Source organism: Cotesia typhae, unplaced genomic scaffold (genome assembly GCF_013202065.1).
Source record: "Cotesia typhae breed Kobodo isofemale line unplaced genomic scaffold, CoteBio_Ctyphae scaffold_13, whole genome shotgun sequence".
Taxonomy (NCBI): domain Eukaryota; kingdom Metazoa; phylum Arthropoda; class Insecta; order Hymenoptera; family Braconidae; genus Cotesia; species Cotesia typhae.
The window spans coordinates 9,601,146-9,614,153 of record NW_027423774.1 but is presented as its reverse complement, the minus strand read 5'-3'; the positions used below and the strand labels follow the sequence as shown (position 1 = coordinate 9,614,153).

General features: G+C 34.4%; 1 long non-coding RNA gene across 1 annotated transcript; it reads left to right on the top strand.

The window, feature by feature from the left end:
* The first annotated feature begins 11,765 nt into the window (after window positions 1-11,765).
* LOC141535039 (uncharacterized) lies at window positions 11,766-12,414 on the top strand. The gene is made up of 2 exons (XR_012480528.1): window positions 11,766-12,166; window positions 12,213-12,414. It is a non-coding gene; the product is annotated as an uncharacterized LOC141535039 (long non-coding RNA).
* The last annotated feature ends 594 nt before the right edge of the window (window positions 12,415-13,008 follow it).

Here is a 13,008-nt window from a genome sequence, read left to right as displayed (position 1 = left end):
TGGAAAAGAAATTTGAAAAATGCCAAATTTGTTAAATTTTGAAATTTGAAAATCTTTAAAAAAGAAGTTCGCAGTTAAAATTTTAGCTCAATTTTTTTTTTTAAATACCTTGTACTGATCTTAAAAGATCCTGACATTTTTAGCGGGGTGTTTTTATTTTTTTCTAAAATATTAATTTTTGAATTTCCAAAAGAAATTTTTTTACATTTTTTGCAACTTTTAATGAAGGTAAAGTTATGCAGATACATAGTATTGTAATTTTGATTAGTACAAAATTAAATGCATGAAGTGCAAATATTTAATAATAAATTAATTTCAACTTTTTTTTTTTTGACATTATCTTAAAGTCATCCTTAACACATGATATAATTTTTTATTTTTGTTATTAGCGACATATTTTGTCTGTTTCTTCACATCAATTACAGTTTTTAACGCCAAATAACTCAAACAAATATTAATTTTCAATAAAAAACAGAAATAATGAGATGAGAATATCAATTTTTTTTCGTTCTTTCCAATACTCGATTACGTACTAATCTGCACACTAATGTTTGTCAATCTCAAATTTACAATTATTTCCATGTAGATAGGAAGATAAGTGGTGTCAACAACTTGACATAAAGTACAAAAAGGACAATTAACGAATTATTTCATGTGTTAAGTTGCAGAGATGGCTTTTCCGGTTAACCGTTTTCGTAATTTTTATTTTTTTTTTGTAGGGAGTAATGTTCCAAAGTAATGGAATTGATGTAAAATATCAGACAAACAGTGCTTTAAAGTTTTACTTCCAAATAATAAATACTCGGAAAAAAGAAATTGTGGCTACCACATGATTTGTCATTTTGCAGCAACAGGAAAATCCTGACACCCACATGAAAAAATCTTGTAGCAGCCACATGATTTTTTTTTTCCGTGTAGCAAAATTCTATTAACTACGCAAATTACCAGTAAAACTCCATATCGATGGTCTCTTGCCGAAACATTTGTTTAAATCCCAGTTCCATGATTCAGTGGCGTTATTTGTTCTGCGAATGTTATTAAATTGAGACCACTCTTCGGGCTTTCGTGACTTGATCCATTGCTTGATGAAATAGTTAAAAAACTTTTTCATCCGATTAAAAATTTCCAGGTCGTTTATTGTATTAAGAATAGTTATTAAAACATCAGGAATTTCATAGCCAGGAAGGTATGCTAAAGCCATAATTTGCCGTATTATTTCATCGATTTTTAAATCTGTCGCTGTTATTGTCTGGGGTTTCTTTTTTAAAATTCTTTTTACTGCACCAGTTCTTTGAACGTTTTTTAGAATTGCCTAAAACGTATGGAAACATTGAATTATGTACTGTAAAAATTTTTTTGACTCGGTGTGGTGTAAATGATTCGGTGTAAAAATTTTCAACACGGACAGTGTGAAAATCGCACAAAGTGTAATGTTAAATTTAAACGGTGCACAGAAATAAAAATTTCTTGATTGGAGAAAAAAATTTTTGACTCAAGAAAATTTTCGGGTGCCTGAAGGAAGACCGAAATCGTGCTGGCCGAAGTAAAAATTTTGCTTGAAATTTTATTGTTGGTGGAACTAATTTTTTCTTGATTGAAATTATCATAAATACTTGATACAATAAATTTTTATATTTGACCAACATTTTTAGATACTTTAGGGAAGCAGCGCCACCAACTGCAAATAAGAAAAAAATTTTCTCACCTAGAGAAAATTTTTCTATTCAATATTTGATACCGATTTCCGATTATTTTAGCGCGCAATTATACATATTGAATGAAAAATAAATGATTCAATATTATTTGATCTTCCCATTTGACATGTTAGTTAATAAAAATATAAATGAAAATTTACATCAAGATATTTTATTTTTTGGAGCAAGAGATAAATTTTCTCAAGACAAGAAAATTTACTTCTGTTAAGAACTAAATTTTTTTGGAGCAACAAAGAAATTTTATCAAAACAAGAAAATTTTCTTGACAAATAGATTGTCTTGGATCAAGATACGTATTTCTTGAAGCAAGAAATTAATTTTGTTGGAATAAGTGAAATTTCTTGTGTCAAAAAAAAATTTTTTTTTTGCTCAAGAAAATAATTAGGAAGAAAAATATTTTCTTGGTTCAAGTGAACCTTTCTTTGTGTGTGGGAATTGTAATAATTAAATTTAAAAAAATAAAAAATGTTAAATCACCTGACAGTAATGAAAATGACACAATTCAATTTGAACACCAGGTATTTTATTTCTCAAAGCGTTCCTCATAGCTAATTCAAAATCAATATGAGTAGGCAAACAGGGGATACTCAGTCGGTAAAACAGATTGGCGGACTCGCATCCATGCTAAGCTGAGCTCTACCTTACCAGTGGTGGGTTCGTATCCGTGGTAAGTATCCTCTATAGATATGGGCGCCCTGTTTTACCGACAGTAGGTGTTACCGGTAGTAGATATGTATGGCATTTTGAGGTTATGGATAAGGTTTTTATCGGTTGTTTTCATAGGTGGTGCTGGTGCTGAATTCTGTAATTTAAATCTGTCCGCCATTCTCCCGCCATTTTTAAAATTTATCCGCTATTTTCCTACCATTTTGAATCTGCCATCTGGTGGCTGCTATCCGCCATTTTGGTGGCTGCTATCTGAAATCTGCCATTTTTAATCTGACTTCAGCCATTTTATGTTATGAATCCGCCATTTTGAATCTGATTTCCACCATTTTTATATCGAGCCGTCATTTTAAGTATAATATCCGCCATTTTGAGGCGGAATAACTGCGTAGTTCTCTTTGCTTTATTCCTAACTGCGTAGTAGATGACTCATTCTGTTCTAGAATTTTCTAACTGCGGAATAGATGACGTCATCAGACAGGTTTGAACCTGTTCAAGGTCGCGTAACTGCGTAGTTTTCTTTGTTCTATTTCTAACCGCGTAGTAGATGACGTCATCAAACAGGTTTAGACTTGTTTTTGTGAAAATGGTGGGGGAAATTTCTATGAATCAGATAACTCATTCTGTTCTAGAATTTTTTAACTGCGTAGTAGATGACGTCATCAGACAGGTCTGAAAATGTTCAAGGTCACGGTAACTGCGTAGTTTTCTTTGTTCTATTCCTAACTGCGCAGTAGATGACTCATTTTGTTCTAGAATATTCTTACTGCGCAATAGATGACGTTATAAAACCGGTTTTGAGGTAGAGGAGTGGGGGTAACTGCGCAGTAGATGACTCATTCTGTTCTAGAATTTTTTTACTGCGCAGTAGATGACGTCATCACACAGGTTTTTAGGTAGAGGAGTGGGGGTAACTGCGCAGTATTTTCTGCCTATATAAGCAGCTCGCCGAGAACGTACTTCACAAAATGAGAAGCGGTATCCAAAAGGTGATGGGTATGAATCACCAGGTATTTTAAACCACCAACTAAATTTTTTTTAACTAATAGTCAAAATCGTAGACAGCTCATTGATAGTAATAACTGCACCATGGAATTTCTCACCACCCAAAATCAGCAATCCAAGCTCTTCTGTTATTAATCCCAAAGTTCATTAGGATTCATTTGGGACCACTGAATGGGGATTATAATCTCATGTTCTAATGTGTTACCCATTTTTTTCATCAAATACTATAGAAAAATTAAATCAAAAATAATTATTTAAAACAATAATGATTTAAAATTATAAAAGTAAAAAATCAATTTAAAATTATAAGTAAAAATAAAAAAGTTAAATTAATAAAAATTTTGATTTAAAAAACAGTATTTGAAATTGTTTTACAATATTTTTTACATTTTCTATTATTGCTTTGTTATAAAAGTTGCTATTATATATTGGAAATGAAATTTTATGAATACTTAGTCAAACTTATATATTATTATTAAACTGACACTTATGCTTTAATAATATTAATATGTAAAAATTTGTTTTATTATTATATTGAAATATTATTATTAATTATAAATTTCTTAAAATTATTATAATATTGTAAAACAATTTATTTATGACGCATTACTTACCAAGCTAATTTCACAAAGTATACTCACCCCCACAGATCTCTCTATCTTCCTAGAAAGTTCTTTCTTCCTATAGAGTCAAAGGGTCTTCAATCCACCAATTACAGCTATCAGACCGAAAACGCACGATGCTGATTGGATCTTTCATTGGATACACACTATACACAGCTGACAAGTTGACATTTTTTGATGTTAACAAAAAACGTTGATAAACGTTATTATGTTGTAACAGGGTAAATTACCCTAAATCGATAAATCACCTGAGATCGATAATTAGTCGACTCAGCACTGGCGCGCCCCGATCTTCCGGGTCTCCCGTGTAGTAATTAAGAGGGGAGTGGAATGGGTAAGTATTCGGTAGTTGGAGGGTGACAGAATCAGAAGAGGTTTGATAGTCAGCCGCACCGGTCACCACTACGGAATTAACAGGTAATTATTTTTTCGCAAGCGTATTTTCGGAACGCTGCGATGGGTTTTTTTGATTGTCGTTTCAATCTATTAGACGGGAGTTCTAATTGTTGCACTGTTACAGGAATATACCGAATTTCAAGACGTACCCGGAGTGAAGGATAAGGAAAAGGAAATTTACAACCTGCACCTGGAATACTCACCACGGCACATAATATTCGTGAAAGGAGTAAAACGTTTACCCAGGTACATTATTCATTCCGTGGGTGGAAGATAGACCGCGGTTCATACTCGGTCTATCATTCCTCTTCTTTTCTTTATTAAAATTTAATAAATTAATTGTGGAACATTTGCTAGTTTTTAGATTGAGTGATTTTTATGGGGGTTTATACCCGAGGATCACTTAATCGACCTTGCGGGGAAAATTTTAATATCTGAAAATTTTCAATTAATTAATTAACATCTGAAAATTTGTTAAATTTATTTTCACAATATTTAAATTGAAAAGTTGATTGATTTTTTTATTAAAAATAATCGACAAGTTTTTATTCGTGGAATTTCCGTCAAGCGTCAACTTTGTGTGTCGCATAAATTCCAATACCCAAGGTCAAACAAGACTTATCTAGCGAATGTTCTAGCAAATAAATTTGACTATTTCGACTTGTGTCGAATTTTTATAACTGATCAACGAATGTTAAATTAGTAATAATATTTTATAGTGAGAAGATAATATTTATATTAAGATTATTTTTATTGAGAATTAATTATTGTGATATTTAAAAATTTACCATTTGAAAAATTGCCGGTCGGAAAATTATTTGAGAATTAATTATTAAGATTATTTTATATTGAGAATCAATTATTAAAAATATTACATTAAGAAATTATTATTGAAAACAGTACCGATCGGAAAATTGTTAGGAAGATTATATTGAAAATTTTTGTTGAAAATATTTATTAAAAAAAATTATTTTTTGTCAAGTATAAATTAAGTAAATTTTGGGGATTAAGTCCGTGAGGGGATTAAATTAAAACAAATGACACTTGATAATTGTCAGCGTGGATATTAAGTCCAAGTAATCAGTGATATTGAGTCAAGGTCATCAAGTAAAAGTTTAGTCAGAATTAAATCATTAAATAAGAATTTTCGTTTCACCGAGCCAATGATTGAATAAAATAGATCTAAATAAATTGTAATTAAATTAAATTCGGAAATCAATTAATTTTATAAATCAATTAAGCGAAGTGTGGGTTATGTGTGTGAAGAATTGAGCGGGTTATGCGTGATAGAGAGTGTTAATAGTGTTAAGTTCGGTAGTCCTGTGGACTTAATTTTAAGTGTGGAGTTAGTTGTGTTAGTCCGGTGGACTTATAGTGTTAAGTTTAGTTCTAAGACAGGTGTGGGAGACCGTTTGTTCGAAAAAGCCCAATTAGTTCTAAGACAGGTGTGGGAGACCGTTTGTTCGAAAAAGCCCAATTAGTTTTAAGACAGGTGTGGGAGACCGTTTGTTCGAAAAAGCCCAATTAGTTTTAAGACAGGTGTGGGAGACCGTTTGTTCGAAAAAGCCCGTCTAGTCATCGTATCGTCAATTGGAAGGTTCGTTTGTAAATATCGTTTAGTTCGCAGTTGTTCTCCGCTTCGTTAGATTATAAGTTAATTAAAGTGTGTGTGTGAGCGCTTAAATTTGTTAAGTTTGTTATTTTTATTGTTAATAAAACTGTACAGATTGTTAATTAAATTTTTTATTTTAGCGGCACCTTCCTCCACTCTCTCTACTCTAAGATTAAGATTTCTCAGCTCTGGACCGGTTCCAGGAACCGTGATTAATAATCCTGGTGGCGCCCTGGTAATTTTTATTGTTGTTAGTTTTGTTAGTTAAATTTAAAATTGATTAGGGGCCAGCCTGAGCAGGTAAAACTGTTACATTGGCGCCCAACTTCTTAAAAACCCCATAGAGAGAGAATGGAAGTTGTTGAGTAATAAAATTTTGATTAATTAATTGGAAAAATATTATTCAATCATTGGAAAATTTTTTTTTTTTTTTTTTTTTAGTCGAAAATTTTTTTACTTAGATAGGTGCGTTAGTAAGTGTCGAAATATTTTCTTTCTTTAAAATTTTCCTCGAAATTGTAATATTAGCATTAATTTGATACTTATTTTAAAAAAAAAAAAAAAAAAAAAAAAAAAAAAAAAAAAAAAAGAAGTCATCATTATCATTCGGCTAAGCCCAGTGGCTTGTGGTAGTTTTTCTACAAGTCACAGCTACTCTGGGTACCAAAGAAAATAGCCAAAACATCCAAACCCGGTAGTCGAAATAAGTCGAAATATTTTTCCTTAAATAAGGATTAAAATACTTTTCGATTTTGACTACCTTGGGTAACTTATTACTCATTTTTGAGGAATTTACTTGAGACATTCCGACAATTGCTTTTGAAAGGAATTTTAATCCTGTTATATTTAAAATTAGCAAAAATTCTTTTCTTTGGTAGTGAATAAATAATTAAATTTTAATTAGTAAAATTAGAAAATCTTTTCTCATTTTGAACAAATTCTTTTAGCTTTTAAAATTTATTTCAATGTAAAATTTTCTTTTATTAAAATTTGACAATTGAATTAAAACGTAGTAATTACTTTTCAAAAGAATTTTTGACACATAATCTCTAGAGGAATTTTTATCCTACTCGAATTAAATTTAACAAAAGCTTCTTTTCTTTAACAGAGAAAATATTTAGTTATATCTTATTGAATAAATTATAAAATCTTTTTCTCTTGAAAAATTCCTTTTGGTTTTAGAATTTAACAAATATTTTATTTTACTTTTTCTAAAATATAATAAAATTAACATAGGATATTTCAATTACAAGTTTATTGTCGTGTTCCAACAGAGAGATTCTTCAGATTCGAGTAATATTTTGTACATTCAAACATAATGTTACGTCAAGGTGGACCGAGAACCAGGTCTCAAGGACTCGAAGAGCCAGAAGAAGAGGCTCGACGACTTTCCTTCGGTAGAGGCCGGGGTAGAACATCACCGACTATTACTAATAGACCAGGATCCAACGTTGATCAGAGACCCTTGGGGGAGTCAGCTCAAGTACCCGGGTCAGGCGTCATGCCTGCGCCCATGGGTGAGTCGACTCAATTAAACCCGGGTTATAGACAACAGGGATCCGCGGGAGTAATATCTTCGGTCCAAAACAAACAACGTATATCAATAGGCGAGACTCCAGGTACGAGTGGGACTGCGTTGTTCCCTGGAAATCAAAACATGGCCAGAATCAGCGATGTAACTGGAGGGAATATGATTACACCAGCTCCAGCCAGTTCGTCAAACTCTTCTTTACATTTCGGAGAGGTTGCTGACACGATGAACGGAATAATTGACGACATGGACCGTGAGCTCTCCTGGTTACAACACAGACTCCGAGGTGATCCTACAACCAATCAAGCACCTCGAACGCGACTTCTAGGAGTCGAGGAAGCGATAAGAGTAAGAGAGACACGGGAACAGGCATTAAGAGACCAATTGAGACAAGAACAAATTCAACGAGAACGTCTCGAACGCCTGCATCAACAACAAGAGCAGGAAATTCGTCAACTTCGTGAACGGGAACGACTGGCTCGTGAGATTTACTCAGGGACAGCGCATCTTGGAGGAAATTCGAGTTCTCCTACATACCAACAGCTAAATAACCAAGAGACTCGACCAATTGGCTTGACTTCTCGCCCATTGATCAATACAATAAATCATCAGGATTATCAAACTAATCTTGAACAACAAGATCGTTACCGGGGTTTCACACCAGGTAACACTTGCATACCACAGGCTAATTATCCTGGGATTGGTCCCGATAATTACACACGTAGATTGCCTGGAGGTGACTTCAACGGGTTGAACACCAACATTAGACCTGGACACATCTCTTATAGCCGCTGGAAGGAAATCAAAGACAGCATACAGATGTCCGGCATTTCTTTTCCTCAAAAAGACACAACAGCTAACGATTTCGTGAATGCATTGGAGGCTAGAGCGAGACGAGAAGATTGGAGTGAACCAGAGCTAATGAAGGTGATCAGTTATACCCTGAAGGAGCAGCAGCTCGTTGGGTGGATACGAACTATTACAGATGGCAAAATTTCGCCCAGTTCAAGCAGGAGTTCCGAAAAGCTTTCGGGAGCCCCGTCACCGACCATCAAATGATCCTGGACATAAGTGAGATGAGGATGAATCCTGGGGACAATGCCACGGAGTTCGTGCTCAATGTCCAACAAAAATATCAATCGATGGAGATTCCTCCACCAGTCCAGGAACAGGTGAACTGTATCCGTAACCATTTAACTGACGAGCTGAGACTCATGGTCTTCTCCAGACAAGTAACAACATACGAAGACCTTCTCAACGTATTACACGAGGCAGCCAGGTGTACCAAAGACTCGAGTAGCAAAAACCAGTCTAGTTCACAATTGAAGAACACGGATAAACCTCGTTTTGGAGCTATCCAACTTCCTAACGAAGATATAGAGTTTGTTGAGGAAATGGTGGAACTCCCCGAATTCAATAATATGAAATTAAATTCAGGGGAATACGACAACCGTTACGGAGTCATCAGACGTCCGAATAACCAGTTTCAAGCCAACAAACAATATTATCGCACGAAGTTTTATCCATCACAACAACCAAATGCTACTCAACTAGCAAACCAACAATTGCCGGTGCAGAATATACAAACTGAAACCCCTAATACCATCTCATCAGGACAATATGGGACTCTTCAACAACCAGGACTACAATTTTCCAATGCACCTATACGAGACCTGGGCCAAATGTATAACCTAAAATACATCCGAGGACCGAGCCCTTGTTTCAACTGCGGCACACCAGGTCATACATTCGAAGTCTGCCCTGGTCCAAGAAGAGAAGTTTGTAATTTCTGCTACAAAATAGGTCATACCAGGGAGAACTGTCCTTTATCAGCTCTGTGGAATAACCAACCTGGATCAGCAGCAACTAATACTGAACCTCCTGCAGAGAAGGTCGTTCAATCTAACCAAAAAAATGCTTAGAGGTAACACGTAAGTTTCCCACGTGTTTACCGGATCAATTTGAAAACCAGGGAAACAATAATTTCACTGTATTAAATGAAACCAATCCGGATTCATACCCGGGAAAAGACGCGGGAAATAAACCAGTCTCTTCTCGAGGGCCAGATGAGGTAGACAGTGACAATGTCATTGATTCTGTTGCTGAATTAGAGATACAAGATAAGTCAATAAATAAACCACTCTGTGAAGAGGAGGTATTAAGAGCAATTACCTTATTAGAGGATCCCTTATCAGCTCCTCCGGATGAAGTAATTGAACCCTGTATATCCTTGGTGGAACATGACTCCGAAGAAAATTCAACAGCAGGAGAAATCTCTGATTCGGAGTGGGAAGACGAAGTCGAGACTCTATGTGAACCAGCAACTACACCAGCTGTCTTGGAAGCCTCACAAGCTTCATTTTTACCTCGAGTATTTCAAGGTAGACCTCTCTCTGCGTCTTTTATTCACAGTCTGGCTACCCGACGAATCTTCAAACCGGGAAATGGTTCACCACCGGAAAGAACGTCACGTATCCCGATTTCGGTATGGTTATTTGGAGTAAAACTCCAGGGAATTCTGGACACAGGCAGTGAGAGGTCGTATATAAATGAAAAGGTGTACCAAGATATCAAACATCTAGCTGCTGGTGAGCTTTAAGACGATCAGACTAAGAAAGGAGTGCTTCTTGCTAATCACTCTACTTGCAAAAGTAAGGGTGGAGCCCCTTTCATAATTCAGATCGGATCTGTTGCTGGAGAACAGTATTTGAGCGTTTTACCCGACCTAGGTTATTCCTTGGTCTTGGGGATGGACTTCGCGACAAAATTCGAGGTGCTGATCGACTGCAAGAACTGTACATGGAAATTCACTGACTCTCCGGAGGTTTTTCCTTTCCAACCTATCAACTGTCACGAGAAGTCAGCACCATTGTGTGCTATGTCAGAACTCCAAGAGGAGGAAATGGAGAAATTTCTGGAAATCGAGTTAAATAAAATTATCCTTGTTAAAAATAATTACACTGTTTTAGTTGTGATTCACCAACCCCGCGGAGGAACTGAGGATCGGGACCCCCAGTGCTGGTCTGGTGGGGAGGAGTGTAACAGGGTAAATTACCCTAAATCGATAAATCACCTGAGATCGATAATTAGTCGACTCAGCACTGGCGCGCCCCGATCTTCCGGGTCTCCCGTGTAGTAATTAAGAGGGGAGTGGAATGGGTAAGTATTCGGTAGTTGGAGGGTGACAGAATCAGAAGAGGTTTGATAGTCAGCCGCACCGGTCACCACTACGGAATTAACAGGTAATTATTTTTCGCAAGCGTATTTTCGGAACGCTGCGATGGGTTTTTTTGATTGTCGTTTCAATCTATTAGACGGGAGTTCTAATTGTTGCACTGTTACAGGAATATACCGAATTTCAAGACGTACCCGGAGTGAAGGATAAGGAAAAGGAAATTTACAACCTGCACCTGGAATACTCACCACGGCACATAATATTCGTGAAAGGAGTAAAACGTTTACCCAGGTACATTATTCATTCCGTGGGTGGAAGATAGACCGCGGTTCATACTCGGTCTATCATTCCTCTTCTTTTCTTTATTAAAATTTAATAAATTAATTGTGGAACATTTGCTAGTTTTTAGATTGAGTGATTTTTATGGGGGTTTATACCCGAGGATCACTTAATCGACCTTGCGGGGAAAATTTTAATATCTGAAAATTTTCAATTAATTAATTAACATCTGAAAATTTGTTAAATTTATTTTCACAATATTTAAATTGAAAAGTTGATTGATTTTTTTATTAAAAATAATCGACAAGTTTTTATTCGTGGAATTTCCGTCAAGCGTCAACTTTGTGTGTCGCATAAATTCCAATACCCAAGGTCAAACAAGACTTATCTAGCGAATGTTCTAGCAAATAAATTTGACTATTTCGACTTGTGTCGAATTTTTATAACTGATCAACGAATGTTAAATTAGTAATAATATTTTATAGTGAGAAGATAATATTTATATTAAGATTATTTTTATTGAGAATTAATTATTGTGATATTTAAAAATTTACCATTTGAAAAATTGCCGGTCGGAAAATTATTTGAGAATTAATTATTAAGATTATTTTATATTGAGAATCAATTATTAAAAATATATTACATTAAGAAATTATTATTGAAAACAGTACCGATCGGAAAATTGTTAGGAAGATTATATTGAAAATTTTTGTTGAAAATATTTATTAAAAAAATTATTTTTGTCAAGTATAAATTAAGTAAATTTTGGGGATTAAGTCCGTGAGGGGATTAAATTAAAACAAATGACACTTGATAATTGTCAGCGTGGATATTAAGTCCAAGTAATCAGTGATATTGAGTCAAGGTCATCAAGTAAAAGTTTAGTCAGAATTAAATCATTAAATAAGAATTTTCGTTTCACCGAGCCAATGATTGAATAAAATAGATCTAAATAAATTGTAATTAAATTAAATTCGGAAATCAATTAATTTTATAAATCAATTAAGCGAAGTGTGGGTTATGTGTGTGAAGAATTGAGCGGGTTATGCGTGATAGAGAGTGTTAATAGTGTTAAGTTCGGTAGTCCTGTGGACTTAATTTTAAGTGTGGAGTTAGTTGTGTTAGTCCGGTGGACTTATAGTGTTAAGTTTAGTTCTAAGACAGGTGTGGGAGACCGTTTGTTCGAAAAGCCCAATTAGTTCTAAGACAGGTGTGGGAGACCGTTTGTTCGAAAAAGCCCAATTAGTTTTAAGACAGGTGTGGGAGACCGTTTGTTCGAAAAAGCCCAATTAGTTTTAAGACAGGTGTGGGAGACCGTTTGTTCGAAAAAGCCCGTCTAGTCATCGTATCGTCAATTGGAAGGTTCGTTTGTAAATATCGTTTAGTTCGCAGTTGTTCTCCGCTTCGTTAGATTATAAGTTAATTAAAGTGTGTGTGTGAGCGCTTAAATTTGTTAAGTTTGTTATTTTTATTGTTAATAAAACTGTACAGATTGTTAATTAAATTTTTATTATTTAGCGGCACCTTCCTCCACTCTCTCTACTCTAAGATTAAGATTTCTCAGCTCTGGACCGGTTCCAGGAACCGTGATTAATAATCCTGGTGGCGCCCTGGTAATTTTTATTGTTGTTAGTTTTGTTAGTTAAATTTAAAATTGATTAGGGGCCAGCCTGAGCAGGTAAAACTGTTACAATGTAAATTATTGGATAAATATAATAATTATTTTTCATTATACCCAAATCCAAAATTTCATCAAAATTCATCAATTTTTTCAATTAAAATTTAATCATCGAAAATTCTGCTTTAGGGGTACATTTGGCGTGTAAAAGCAGCTAGTTCAAAAATATTAAAAAATTTTCTAATTATACCTTAATAATTAGATCTTTATTATAAAAATTAATTTAATATTATCAACAAATATTGATTGAATATTATTTTAATTAACACATTAAAAAAATGATGTGTAGAATAATATATATTTTGATACATTTTGATTCGCGAGAATT